The sequence below is a fragment of the Haematobia irritans genome, chromosome 3 (genome assembly GCF_050003625.1).
Source record: "Haematobia irritans isolate KBUSLIRL chromosome 3, ASM5000362v1, whole genome shotgun sequence".
Lineage (NCBI taxonomy): Eukaryota > Metazoa > Arthropoda > Insecta > Diptera > Muscidae > Haematobia > Haematobia irritans.
The window spans coordinates 85,349,776-85,365,518 of record NC_134399.1 but is presented as its reverse complement, the minus strand read 5'-3'; positions in this window follow the sequence as shown (position 1 = coordinate 85,365,518).

The window sequence follows — 15,743 nt, the reverse complement described above, 5'->3', positions numbered from 1 at the left end:
AAATTTTCTTTTTGGGTCCGAGAGTGCTAAATTGGCGCAGAAGCGAGGAGTTTAACACGGGCTAGTCATAGGACGGATGTCCACCAAATATTTTTAGAAACATATTTTTATAAACAAAGAATTGGCCAGCAATAACAGTGAAGTTCATAACATAGGTATTATAATGGATTGAATAGTCCAAATAAACCTGAAAAAACAGTGTGCTTATATACTTAACCTAAATTGAAAAGTCGATATAGGGGTCTAGTGTCCGAAACATGGTTTTAAACTCGTCCAACTAGATTTTAAAAACAACTAAAACCTGTAAAGACAATTTAAATTTATTTCAGTTCATGGAGAAAGTTTTGTTTACTCTAATAATTTTTTGCGTACGTTAGGTTAGGTTAGGTTAGGTTAGGTTATGTGGCAGCCCGATGTATCAGGCTCACTTAGACTATTCAGTCCATTGTGATACCACAGTGGTTGAATGCACTAAAAACCAGGAAAATATTATACACAAATGAAGCATAAAGATTTGTTAAATTCGTACTTCTCACAAAATAGTTCATTATTACTTATATAGACATTCTTGAAAATTTTCCACGTCCAATTTTTTCCTTCAAAAATTTTGTTTGTAATACTATTAAAATTTTCTAAAAATAATCCAAATTTTCTAAAATTAACCAGAATTTTTCTTACTGGTGGGTTCCTGGTTTTATTAGTATGTACACGCGCAGAGAAGAAACATGATTGTCACAATCATATTCGAAGAACAAAATAATATGATAGGAGCTATTTTTGGGGCGATCATATAACATTTTCACCTGCAACCATGTTGGCTCAGTGAACATGGTTCTAAGAAAAATAAAATTGTCCTCATCTAAAATGTTATTACATTGATAAAAAGAATTTTGTTTGAATCAAAATACAATGGTCACGATCTAAAATGTTATGGTACCAGCTCAATGATTTTATAAAATTCTTTTCGCTGCAAAAATTAAATGGTCATGATAACAATGTACATGGTCTTTATGCCTATGCACTGGTTCTAGACATGTCTATAAGTAACCTATAAAAATATTTTTTTCCCTGCCAAAAAGTAAAAAAAATTGAATGATCAGGTTCATGATTTTCCCGACCATGTAATGGTCTCAAATTCTATCATTTAAATAATAGAACATGTTTGCAGCATTTGGGAACCATTTAAATGTTTATTGTCATATATTTTTCTCCACTCAAATATTATTTTTACAAAGACAAAATACATTGTTTTAGCGACAATTAAGCATTAAATGGATGCGGCAACCATGTCCAAACATGTTTTTTCTATGCGTGCAGGAAAATGTTACTCCATAAAACAATTTTTTATTAAGCAATTATTATCATAAAATCTTCTACGGTAATTTGTTAATATTAGCTCTTACACTGAACAACAATATTGATCTGTTATGCATGGCTATGAAACCTAAATTTTAAGATAAAAAATTTACACACTATTAAGGACAAATTTCTTTAAAATAAAAAAAAATACTAACAAAAAATTTCAAAATCTTTACTATAATTTTTTTATTAAATATATAGGAGACGAATATTTGCAAATTCGAAAAACAAGGACAAAACTATAGGCAAAGACTTATTTTGAGAAGTTTGCATTTTTGGTGTAATTATTTTACCATACACTCAAAAAAAAGTGAACTCTCTATTTCACTAAAGCCAATTTAACTTTATTTTAGTTCGTGGAATTATTATGTTTGGAGAAAGTTTGCTTAACTCTAATAATTTTTTGTGTACGTTAGTTAAATGAACTAAAAAACGGGATAAATTTATACACAAATTAAGCATAAAGATTTACTAAATTCGTATATCTCACAACATAGTTCATTATTTCTTTCAATTTGTAAATTTTACTACAAATGTGTCCATCATGAACTTCCTATATCACTAAAGACATTCTTGCAATTTTGAACTCCAATTTTTTGCTTCAAACTACAAAATTTTCTTTAACAAGTGAAAAAAATTATTTATGTGTAATAAATTTTCGTGAATGTGTCGAAAAATATTAACTTATGTTTGTGCTGTCGGCGTGATGCCAACGTTTGCAATACTGTTTAGTTAAAATTTTCTAAAAATATTCAAAATTTTCTAAAATCAACCAAAAGTTTTCTTCATGGGTGGCGGGTATATTAATTTTGTTATTCCATTTGTATCACATCGAAATATTGCTCTAAGACTCCATAGAGTATATATATTCTGGGTCGTGGTGAAATTCTGAGTACATCTAAGCATGTCCGTCCGTCCGTCTCTTGAAGTCATGCTAACTTCCGAACGAAACAAGCTATCGACTTAAAACTTGGCATAAGTAGTTGTTATTGATGTATGTTAGGTCGGAGGTATTGCAAATGGGCCATATTTGACCATTTCTACGTATAGCCCCCACATAAACCGACCCAAGATTTGGCTTGAGGAGCTTCTTAGAGAAGCAAGTTTCCCCTGATTCAGTTGAAATTTGGTACATTGTGCTAGTATGTTATATGGCCGCTAACAACCATGCCAAACTAGGTCCATACCGGTATATAGTTACAAATAGCCCTCAGATAAACCGATCCCCAATCACACAAAAATTGGTCCATATCGGTTCATAATTGTATATTGCCCCCCATGTAAAGCGAATCCCATATTTCAATGATGGTTCTCTAATTACCGCGCAAAAGTCCGTACGGCTTCGTAATTATTTATAGGCTTACCTATATATACCTTTAAGGGAGCCACTGTGGTGCAGTGGTAAGCATGCACGCCTTGGATATACAGGGTCGTGGGTTCAAACCCAGTTTCGACCAAACACCTGGTGACATTTCTGAGTGTTTCAAAGCTACTCTAAGTGGTTTCCAGCCGTTGGGACTCGGCTATAAAAAGGAGGTCCCTTGTCATTGAGCTTAACATAGAATCGGTCAGCACTCAGTGATAAATTCACCACTGTGGTATCACAATGGACTGAATAGTCTAAGGTAGGCTGAAATATCGGGCTGCCACTATACCTAACCTAACCTAATAGACCTTTTTGTCTAATATATACCACATATGGACTAACTTACAATTTAGAAGACGATGCTAAGAAGTTTTATGATACCTTGCCATTGGTAAGTATTACCACAACCCAAGTAATTCGATTGAGGATGACAGTCGTTCATAGACGTTTCTACACAATCCATGGTGGAGGGTACATAACATTCGGCCTGGCCGAACTTACGGCCGTACATACTTGTTTTAATTAAGAAAATATTTTATCTTCATTTCACTTTTCTAATACAATTTGTAAATAGCTTTGTTAATATATGTCAACTAAAGAATGAATATTTTGTAAAGGTGAGTACTATATTCGGTTTTTCCTCCAAAACACCAAATTAAAAATGCAAAAATATATATGAAGACTATCATACTTTTATAATACTCTTTATTCTATGTGATAACTTTTAAGAGAGAGAGAAGATCTTGTTTAACTTCCTCTCAGAGATCAAATATGTGGGAAATTAAGGTTATATATTGTTTTTATTCGAATTACATCGGCATTTGATGTAACTTTACATAGAATTGTATTCTGCTTTAAATGCTCTTGTCAATGCATGCCTAGTGCAGAATAAGTCGCGGAATCATTTAAAGATATTATGATGAATGAAATGCTTACAATAATAAAAACAAAATCAAAAAAGTTATTGCACATACTTCTCCAGTAGCAAGCAGACATGAACGTTTTCAAGTTGTCTGCTTCAAATCTCGGAACATTGTGGAAACAAAATTCCTATTGCACCAGACATGCAGCTGAATGGTAAAACTGGGGGACAGCCACCAATAAGACTAGGAACGAAATTCTCTATTCAATGGTAAAAAATCTAAAGTTTAATTAAACCACTTAAAGGCCATAATAAGTCGTACACACACTTACTGCACAGCATCGTCGTCATCATCATCGTTGATTTCATCATTAGCAACAACGAGACTTCAACATCGTCATCCTCTATCCCCCCTCATTGAAATCAGAAGAATTCATTTAAAAGATTTCTGCTACTGTACTGGCATTCATGGGGCATTTCATTGGTTGCACATTAAAGAGGTTTACGGCAAATTGTGTTTTTTTTTTGTTCCTTTCTAGTAAAAGAAAAAAACAGGGAATTTAATCAAATTTCTTTAGTGTCATTCCTTTTTGCTAAATAATTACGCAAGTCGACAAAATTCATATGCGATCATTAATCATTACGGAATATCATTCGATTCTGTTTTTCTCTTTGTTGTTTTGAGAAGAGTTTTTTTCTCAATCGATTTCTAAATAGTTTGCTATAGTTTCAATACTTTTATATTTCATGGAAGTAATTAATCATCCTTCTCTATGCTATTGTTATAATTTAGACAAACTGTCGAAGCCCTCCAGACTTGGGTGTCAATTCGATGCTGTCTTTCGATTTACTTAAGATATTATGGCGTGACTATTAAAAAATATGATATGATTTCTTCTAATGATTTTTTGTAAAGATATTGTTTTATTGTCTTTAATTTAGGATTATATTTGAAGTAGATTTGCCACTTCACTTTGATATCAATAGTATCAACAGGATTTAGACAAGGCCAAATTGCAACCATAGTCCGCTTATACACTAAAAAAAAAAAATAATACTTGAAATCAAAGATTTGAACCTTCCAGACCATATCATAGTCTTCACCATTTTGTATACCAACATTTTTGATACCATCTTAACTCTTTCAAATTTTTTGAGGGCTATATACAAATATTTAAATATGAACCGATTTGAACAAATTTTTTATGCCTCTGCAAAATCTCTAGACTTAAATCGTGTAATAATCTGGGACAAAATACAATGTTAGTAAAAAATTGAGAAATATTAAGCTGGAGACATTTTTATTCAAATGAACAAATTGCATTTATGATTTATCGAGCGATACAAATGTACTAGAGGTAAGGGTACATTTGAGGCATTTTTACAAATTTTTACACCGCTACGTAGTAGCAATTTTACAAGGATATTTGGTATGTGGTAGGGTTTGTGACAATATATAGCTGAATCGGGCGACATTTACGCAAGTTGGAGCCTTATCAATATCTCATCCGATTTTGTGGAAAGTTTGGAGAAATCATTGCCCAATCTGAACAATATATGGCGCTTTATCTAAATCAGAATCTATTTCGATCAAATTCGATACAGTTAGACAGAATGTTAAATAATTTCTTTGTCTAAAATGAAATCAATTGGGGTAAAATCCCGTTGAAAATCGGTGTAAAATATGGTATTTTCTACCATATTTCCAGATAAGGCATATATATGAGAGCTATATCCAAATCTTAATAATTTAAATTTGGCACACATTGCTAAAATGTTAATTATAAACTCAGTATAAAATTTGAAATAAATCGAAATTAAACATTGACCTCTGATGGTCCTATGAATCTAAATCTACGAATCTGAACCGATTTTGCTGATATTTTCGAGTTTTTTGAGACTCACTAAATATTCATATATACGGAACTTGGAGAAGATAGGTAGATAAACACGCCAATTATGACCGAATCGGTGGTAAATATAAATCTGAAACGGTTTTCACAGACTAGCACTTTTTTGTGTTACATATAAATGTAACACTGAAGAGGTGAATGGTATTAAATAAAATGGTGTTATTCTTTGTTCCACGACACACAGTGGTTCCAAATCGCTTTTTTCGAAATAATTCTGCAACTTTTGAAGGGATAAAGATATTAACATAATTTTTTCTTTGTGTGAAAGCTGAGGTGTTTTCCTCTATCCTATGTTTGCAAGTTTGTCTGTCTCTAGTAGGTCCACGGGCTGACCCGTAGGCGTTGAAAGTTGGTCACCTAGGGGTATCAAATTTGATGATTTTGACCAAAATAACCGATAAAAGCTTAAAACGTATCTTTATTTTGTGTTCTATAAGAAACAAACACAAAAAAAATTGGAAAATATATATATAAAAAAATGTTACGACAGAAAGAATGTATTTAGGTGCTGTTTTCGAAAAAATTGGTAAAAATTCTGTAATTTTGAAATTCTATATTGAGGAGTTTACAACTTTTACTCTAAAGCACGTAGGTATATAATTTTTTTCTTCATCTATTCGTAGAATTTTGTAGGGATTGCAGTTAATAAAAACGGACCCCACTTTGTTAAAAAAAGTAAGGAAAGTCTAAAGTCGGGCGGGGCCGACTATATTATACCCTGCACCAGTTTGTAGATCTAAATTTTCGATACCATACCACATCCGTCAATTGGGTGCTATATATAAAAGGTTTGTCCCAAATACATACATTTAAATATCACTCGATCTGGACAGAATTTGATAGGCTTGTACAAATTCTATAGACTCAAAAGTCAAGTCGGCTAATGCACTAGGGTGAAACGCAATGTTAGTAGAAAAAAATATGGGAAACATTTAAATCTGAAGCAATTTTAAGGAAACTTCTCAAAAGTTTATTTATGATTTATCGCTCGATATATATATGTATTCAAAGCTAAGGAAAATTACAGTCAGTTTTACAACTTTTCGACTAAGCAGAGGCGATTTTACAAGGAAAATGTTAGTATTTTGACCATTTTTGTCGAAATCAGAAAAACTTATATATGGGAGCTATATCTAAATCTGAACCGATTCCAACCAAATTTGGCACGCACAGCTACAATGCTAATTATACTCCCTGTGCAAAATTTCAACTAAATCGGAGTAAAAAAGTGGCCTCTCATATGAGTGTAAATCGGGCGAAAGCTATTTATGGGAGCTATATCTAAATCTGAACCGATTTCAATCAAATTGAGTACAATTAACTACACTACTAATTGTGCTAATAATGCAAAATTTCAACCAAATTGGGCCAAAACTCTGGCTTCTAGGACCATATTAGTTCATATCGGGCGAAAGATATTTATGGGAGCTATATCTAAATCTGAACCGATTTCAATCAAATTGAGTACAATTAACTACACTACTAATTGTGCTAATAATGCAAAATTTCAACCAAATTGGGCCAAAATTCTGGTTTCTAGGAACATATTAGTCCATATCGGGCGAAAGATATATATGGGAGTTATATCTAAATCTGAACCGATTTCAATCAAATTTGGCACACATGACTATACTACGAATTGTACTTCGTGTGCAAAATTTGAACCAAATTGAGCCAAAACTCTGGCTTCTAGGACCATAATAGTCCATATCGGGCGAAAGATATATATGGGAGCTATATCGAAATCTGAACCGATTTCTTCCAAAATCAATAGGTTTCTATTCTGGCCCAAATTAGGAACATGTGCCAAATTTGAAGGCGATTGGACTTAAATTGCGACCTAGACTTTGATCACAAAAATGTGTTCACAGACAGACGGACGGACGGACAGACGGACATGGTGATATCGACTCAGGGACCCACCCTGAGCATTATTGCCAAAGACATCATGTGCCTATCTCGTCTCCTTCTGGGTGTTACAAACATATGCACTAACTTATAATACCCTGTTCCACAGTGTGGCGCAGGGTATAACAAGTATATACAGTTCGGCTGGGCCGAATCTTAAATACCCACCACCATGAATTAAATATAATAGTTTCCTTTGAAAACTCTCCGTCGGTGCGGGTATATGTAGGATTTAAGGGGGTTTGATGACAGATATTGTTCCAAGCAGATCAATTCAACCAGTACATTTCTCGAATATAAATTTGAATTAAAGATTCTACATCCCAGCAAAAAAAGTGTCGCCCAAAAAGTAATGAAAATGTTCTTTTTGGATCCGGAAGTGGTGCAAAATTGACGCAGAAGCGATGAATTTAACATGGGCTTGTCATAGGACGGAAGTCCTCCATTTCAACAGCCGTTGCACTGAATTTGCATCACTTCTTTAGGTGTGATCCGAATTCAATGTTTTGGATGTAAATTAAAAAATTCTGTGATATTTTGTCAAATAAATAATTTTTATAATTTTTGGTAATTTTTAATGGATTCTAACGCTTGTCGTAAACGTTTGACCTCAAATATTTACAATTTTTCAGATTGGATTTAGCATTTTTTCGACAAAATTTAAATGATTTGTATCATTTTATGAATTCTTACTCTATTTTTAAAATATTTGAAACAAAAAAAGTTAAAATTACCCATTAAAAGTATGAAAAAAACAAGTTATAAAAAATTGAATTAAAAGAACTTCCTGGGTAGTTAAAATAAAGAACATCATTGGGACTGCATCTTCTGGAAGTGCTTTTAAAGTTGTGCCTTTGGAAGAACTTCCAAATTTTTTTGCTGGGATATGAATACCATATCAGATTCTGGATTTATAAGAACCAATTTTGTTTGAATATTAGAGAAATCATAAACATATCGTTTAAATGATGGAAAAACCCTTGATATTAAATCTTAAATCCGTAGATTTTTACAGCCATTATTTAAATGGTAACGAGGAGTAAAATCTGGAAATTTTACTTTTAGTTTCAAGCAATTGATATGATCCTGCTATACCCTCAAGAAGTGAAATCGGTCGATCGATAAATGTCTTACATAATGGACCGGTAGAAATAAATGCGATACAAATTTTTGAGGGTCAAAAATACCAGTATATTTGTATTTTCAGGCAAAGTGGATTAAAAATACAGATTCTAGCGGCCTGAGAACTAAATACGGGAGGTAGGTCTATATGGGGGCTATACCAAAACATGGACCAATACTCAAAATTTTCGGCACACCTCTTAATGTTCCTCAATAACCTCTAGAATTCAAATTTCAGACAAATTGGGTAAAAACTACGATATCTAGAATCGGGCGATCAGTCTGCACACCTATTTGTGGTCCTAAAATACATCTCGACTTCCAATTTTAGGTAAATCGAATAAAAACTACGGTTTCTAGAAGCTCTAGACCCCAAATCGGGGGATCGCTTTATATGGGAGATATATCAAAACTGGGACCGATGGGACCCCATTTTCGACACACCTATTTGTGATCTTAAAATACCTCTAGATTTTCAATTTCAAGCAAATCGGATCGAAAATACAGTGTCTAGACGACCAAGAAACTACGGTTTCTATAAGCTCAAGACCCCAAATCGGGAGGTCGGTTTATATGGGGAATATACCAAAACCTGGTCCGATATAGCCCATTTTCGAACTTGAACTGCCTGCAGACCAAATACGAGTTTGTGCAAAATTTTAGCACGATTGCTTTATTATTGAAGACTGTAGCGTGATTACAACAGACAGACAGACAGACTGACATAGGTTAGGTAGGTATATCGTCTTAGAATTTCTGCCTGATCAAGAATATATATACTTTATATAGTCGGAAATCGATATTTCGATGTATTACAAACGGAATGACAAACTTATTATACCCCCGTCACCATTCTATGGTGCTGGGTATAAAAATGTTACGACAGAAAGAATGCATTTAGGTGCTGTTTTCGAAAAAATTGGTAAAAATTCCGTATTTTTTGAAATTCTAAATTGTGGAGGTTACAACTTTTAATCTAAAGCACGTAGGTATATAATTTTTTTCTTCATCTATTCAGATGCGGCTGCTTTAAAATAAAGAGATTTTTAGAAACTATGTAGTTTTAAGTCTATATTTAATTAGAACGAAACTAAACTGATTCTAAAATTTCCAACCGTTTTGCTTTTGAATAAATAAATTTAAAAAACAAAAATGGGCTACAATATAGCGCTTTACTTTGTTGCATTAAATGTCAGGAGATCTCTCCCTGTTTGGCTAAACTCTACCCCACGGGACTGTTTGATAATCATAATAATAACAGATCTTCCAACCATAGAATGAATGCAAATTTTGCGTCAAATATTGAATTTAAATTCAACAAATTTCAAAGACTTTAAGATCCTTTCTACTCTCAGCTATACATTTGGTTGTTTTAGATGACAAAGCGAGTATGCAAGTAGAACGAATGTATATACCAAACACCCGTTTTCCTGCTATCTAATCCTATTCGGGCAATTTTCAACATTTCCTTTGTCCTTTGCCTACTACTCCTTTTTTCCTAACCAGAATTCATACTGCACATTCTCCCGTGATAGAAGAAAAAAAAAACTGTTTTAGAAAACAAACACACAAAAAGGGGACGTCACAAATGTTTTTTGGTGCTTTGTCTGTGTACGTAAATATGTATGCATGTCTATATGTATGTCGTTAGCATGGCTTTGTGTTCTCTCCTTATTTAACCTTCTTTTCGTTATGCGCCCAGTTTATACACACCCATATTGGGAATGATATTTTCTTACTCTGTCACACAATGTCATCCAAAGTAGTCGGATGTATGTATGTATTCATATACAAACAATCATATACTAGTGGTCTGAAATAGTCACTCGTTTGTATGTAGTAGTTTTGTATGCATATTTCCAAGGGAAGATATATGGTGGGGTGTGGTATATTTGCGGTGGTACATACATAGAGTGCTCAATGGACCATATAAAGTTGACATGCGACAGACTATGATTACATATACAACGGCTACGACGAAGAGTTTTTGGTGACCGATCCATTTGTGTCGTTCTATGGGCATTGATATTGCTGCTATGGATGCTTTTGCTGCAGATGCTATATATGGATGTCTCTGACCTCCACAAGAAATGATTCTCTTTTGTTTTCGTAAGTACAACTCTCCCCAATTGCGCAGTTTCAAATTTTTAATGTCTGTCACATTTTATTAAGGCATAACCTGTTACTCTCAAATGTACTTGCTTAAACTTCTCTCTCTCTCTGTCTCTTGGTCAGGTTATATCTCTTTGCTAAAGAGAATTTGTACTTCGATACAGTTGTAAGGTTTCACATCGTGTTTAGACCTCATACTACTTCGTTTTATCGTCGTTGTCGTCGCCATAGTCCCCACAAATCGGTTTTGTGTTTACATAGCAAAAGCTTTTGCCAAGTGTCGTTCGTTTGTCCCCAACTGATTGCTGGCTTTATGTGTGACAGAGTTAAAGTATTAACTTTGGCCAGCGCACAACACCCAACCCTCAATGCTCGTTGGATGAGGACTAGTGTTGCCAGACATACATACGTACATAGTGTTCATAGGTATATGTAGTTGTGATATAAACTGTGAATACACGAATGAAATGGCAATTTTCGAAATTGTCGTCTTTATCCACACCCAACAAATGCAACTACCGTTGTCGCAGAGTCTGTATAGCAGCTACTGCGCTGCTGACACTCCGAGAACCACATAATCTACGGTGTTCTACTGTTTTCCTCTACTCAGTAAGGTTTCTTATGAAGTTGGTGTCCCGTTTTTAACTGCATTACTATGAAGTGGATTTTGTTGTTGCTTTCTTTTACCACAATGCTGCTGATACTACTACTGTTCAGGCTAATGTCGTCGCTGTGGGTCTTTTTCTCTTTTGGGCGTTTGTGTGTGTGTGTATTTAACAACAACAAAGAATGTCATTCATTTTTATGTCTCCATTGTATAGCTATTTCATTTCCTCCTATACTTGTAACATCTCACTCTTTACTCTTCTACATGTCAATGGCGATGGAGTTGCATATTGTTGTTGTTATAAGTGTCTCTCCCTGTGACATTCTCTATATATAGCCAGGCATACTAAAGCAGCAACAGCTATCAAAAAAGGTATCTATGTATGGATTTTATAAATGTATGTGGATATTGTTCGTGGTATGAACATAAATTCATTTTATCGGTTGGGGACTTGGTTCATAGAGTATTATTTTGTTGTTATTGCTGTTGCCATAGATGTCACATAGAATTGTATTTTTGTGTGGCAAATGGGAATTGGTTGGTGTTTACGTACTATCGTAGAGAGAAAGAAATGGTTGTCGGTGCGTATGCTTGTGTGCGTATCGTTATTGTTTGTTCTTCAATGAACCAATGATATTACAGTTTTATTGGTGACATAAGAAAATAGCATTGTGCAAAACATATTCTATCTATTGCCTTTAGTGTTGTAGAGCTTGTAATATAAAATTCGTAATCGTACACCCAGAGAAATGATTGGTTGGAATTCGATTACGACAACAGTTTGATAGTGGAAACCAACAATTTTTAATTGTGTGGAATAATTATTATTTATATCTCTTGTTTGATAGTTTATATAATCAAAATAATGGCGGTGTGACCAAAAGTTGGTACACACGACCAAATATTGGTTGTTATTTGTACATTTAAGTATCTAACCATTTCAATTTATTCCACCCTGTTGTGATAACTGATTTGTTTTGCCAATGTGTCACCAAACCCCAACTGAAAGTCCGCCTAGCCAATAAGTTGGTTGTGTTAACAAATTTTATAGTTATAAAGAGAATTTGTTGCTATGGACTACATATATATGACAAAAAATTGTTGTTTATTTCGGTTAATATATGAAACTCCAAAATTTAAATATTTGATGACGTGAGTTCAATTTTAAAAATGCAATCTACCCAACAAGGACTACTGCGAGTTATATATAACCATCTTTTAAACCGGTAGCTGCATTCTTAAGTGGTAAGTAAGTTAAACATAAAACGACATTAATATCTCTCATATTTTAACCTTTTCCCTAATTTTCTTACAATTTCATAAAATATATCAATCAGAATATGATGACTTCCGGGGTTGTGAAAGGTGTATATATAGATTTTGTGCCTCATCATCAGACTCAAAATCAATCAGCAAACGAGGACATTTCGCCTGGTTATGCCTGAGTCCCCCTGAAAATCGATCGCGATTGTGAGAGTGAGTAACAAATGATGACTGAAGAAGATATTGTGAGAACCGTGCGCCAAGAACCACAAACGCCGAATTTGAGCGACATTCCAATTTTTCATTAGATAAATGATCAATATGAGAAATATTAATTTGTAATACAATTAAATAAAATAAAATCTGAAATCAATCAACGGACGTTTTCTTTAATTTTATAATAATTGGTTTTCCAAAAAAACAGATAATTGCTTCAACAAACGAATGAAACCTTATTGGTTGTGATTTCCAATTAGACTGTCATTGTGCCCAAATTTTAGTCATCCAAACAAATTTCTGTATAGTTGTGTCAGACAACAATTGGTTGCTCCAACAAATTTTGTGATAGTAGATGGGACCAAATAATTCGGTTGGCAAAAAAATTGGTTGGCACAACAAATTTGTTCTCTGTGTGTACGACCGCCCAATAAGAAGTATGAAAGCAATGTAATCTAAAGCTGAGTACTATGTTCACTTTTCAAGCTGAAAACCAGCTTGTTTTCACGGTTACTTTTTTTAATTAATTAATTTAGAAATATAAAATTATTTGCAAACAATTCCTTGGATCTTTTGCACCCTATATTTGGCGAGACTTGATCAAAATATAATCGTCTTCATAAATATATTTGTACTTTTAATTTAGTGTTTTGGTGAAAAAGCCGAACATAGTACTCACCTTAAAACATCGCATTTTGAATTGAATTGTTCTAGAAAATGGAAAACCACTTTGGGTAGATCTCGAAGATATTACATACATATATATATGGTTCTATTTTTCAATATTTTATTTTTTATTCAAGCAGATGCAATAGTATAGCGAAGTTTTTTATGTTTTACAATGACAGGGCCAAGCGGGAATAGTAAGAGGAATCCAAAACTAGACTTTTGTTCAATTCAAACATAGTAACATTATCATAATATTTCTCAAACGACTGTAATTTTCAAATAGAGAAATCATATTTTGTTTTAGAAAATCGAGTCAACTCGATTAACCAACTTTCGATATTGGCCAAATTTACTAATAAAATAAAAAAACAGCCTATTTTGAATTATAAGTGGAATGTGATATAAACTTCTTTATGCGGAAAATTCATCCAGAACTCGAGTTTTGCCATCATTTTGCTGTTTAATTTATTTGCCCATTTCATTCAACTGGAGAAATTTTTACAAATAAATTTTATTTTCTTCAATTTAAATTTATGGTTAGTATACAAAAACAGAATTGAATTGATTTTGATCGTCGGGGTTTGCAATGGATATTTAATAAAATAATACAAAATCAGGAAAGAAATAATCTTAGATATGTTTAAGTAAATTATATTTCAAACGCCGATATGAAAAACATATTTTTGTACCCTTCACCACTACTGTGGTACAGGGTATAATAAGTTTGTGCATTTGTACGCCAAGAAGAAAAAGTCTGAGACCCATCGTTTAGTATGCCGATCGTCTTAGAATTAAATTCTGAGTCGATTTAGCGATGTCCGTCTGTCTGTCCGTCCGTCTGTCTGTATATGCAATTTTGTGTGCAAAGTACAGGTCGCAGTTTAAGTCCGATGGTCCTCAAATTTGGCATAGAGTGGTTTTTTGGGACATAGACAATCGCTATTGACTTTGGAACAACTCGGTCCAGATTTAGATATAGCTGCCATATATATTTATCCCCGATCTGGTCATAGTTGGCGTGTTTATCAACCGACTTTCTTCAAGTTCCGTACATCCGAATATTTTATGAGTCTCTAAAAACTTGCAAAATATCAGCCAAATAGGTTCAGATTTAGATATAGCTCCCATATACATCTTTCGTCCTATTTGCACTTATATGGCCTCAAAACCCAGAGTTTTGCAGTGATTTCCTTAAAATTTTGACCGATAGGTACGTTTAATGATATCTTTATGTGGGCCAAATCTGGTTTAAATCGGTTCAGATTTAGATATAGCTCCCATATATATGTTCACCAGAGGTGGGAAAATATGGTAGACTATTTCATATTTTGGACCCATTGTCAATGGGATTTTCCTCCAATTGACTGGATAGTTTCCACAGAGAATACATTTAATATGATATTTAAGTGTGTCAAGTTTGATCTAATTTGGTTCAGATTTAGATAAAACCTCCATATATTCGTTTTTCCGGTTTATACAAATATGGCCAAAATTCCCTGACTTTGTACAAAATTCTGTGATTTCCCCATATCTTAGTCATATCCTACACACTGTACTCATATCTCCTAAACTATGCGTCCTAGAGCGAAAAGGAGCTTAATTCATGACCACCCTCAAAAAATTGAAAATTCCATCCAAATCACGGAAAAAATTAAATTTTTATATGAAAAACTTGTTTTGCTCATATCTAATAAACTATGCGTCCTAAAGCGAAAAGGAGCTTAATTCTAATGCCAGACTTTCCACAGAACGGTTGAGTTTTAAATAAGGCTCCAACTTGACCAAATAATATATCACAACCCACACTTGATCACATACCTTGGCAAGATCTAACCAATATCCTTGTGAAATCGTCACTGCTGAATAGCAAAAATTGTAAATGTTACTCAAATTGTCCTATATATCGAATACATAAGTATCGCCTGATAAATCATAAATGCTCTTTTGTATAATTGCATTAAAATTTCTCTCGCTTCATATTTCCTATATTTGTTTACTAACATTGTGTTTCATTCCAGTGCGCTAGCCGATTTCAATTTTAATTCTAGAGATTTTGTAGAAGTACAAAAAATTTTCTCCATTATAAATATTTGTATCTGGAAATGCAAACCTTTATATAGCTCCCAGCAAAGTAGTTGAGATGGTAACACAAATGTTGGTCTACATAGTGGTGAAGGGTATAATATAGTCGGCCCCGCCCGAATTTAGACTTTACTTACTTGTTTTCGATAAGTTACAAAAATAGTCTAGATCATGTTACTAACGTATTTTTTTTTTCAATTTTCGTATAAGTTCTGCCGAATCAAGAACAAGAAAAGAGCCACCGTGGTGCAGTGGTTAGCATGC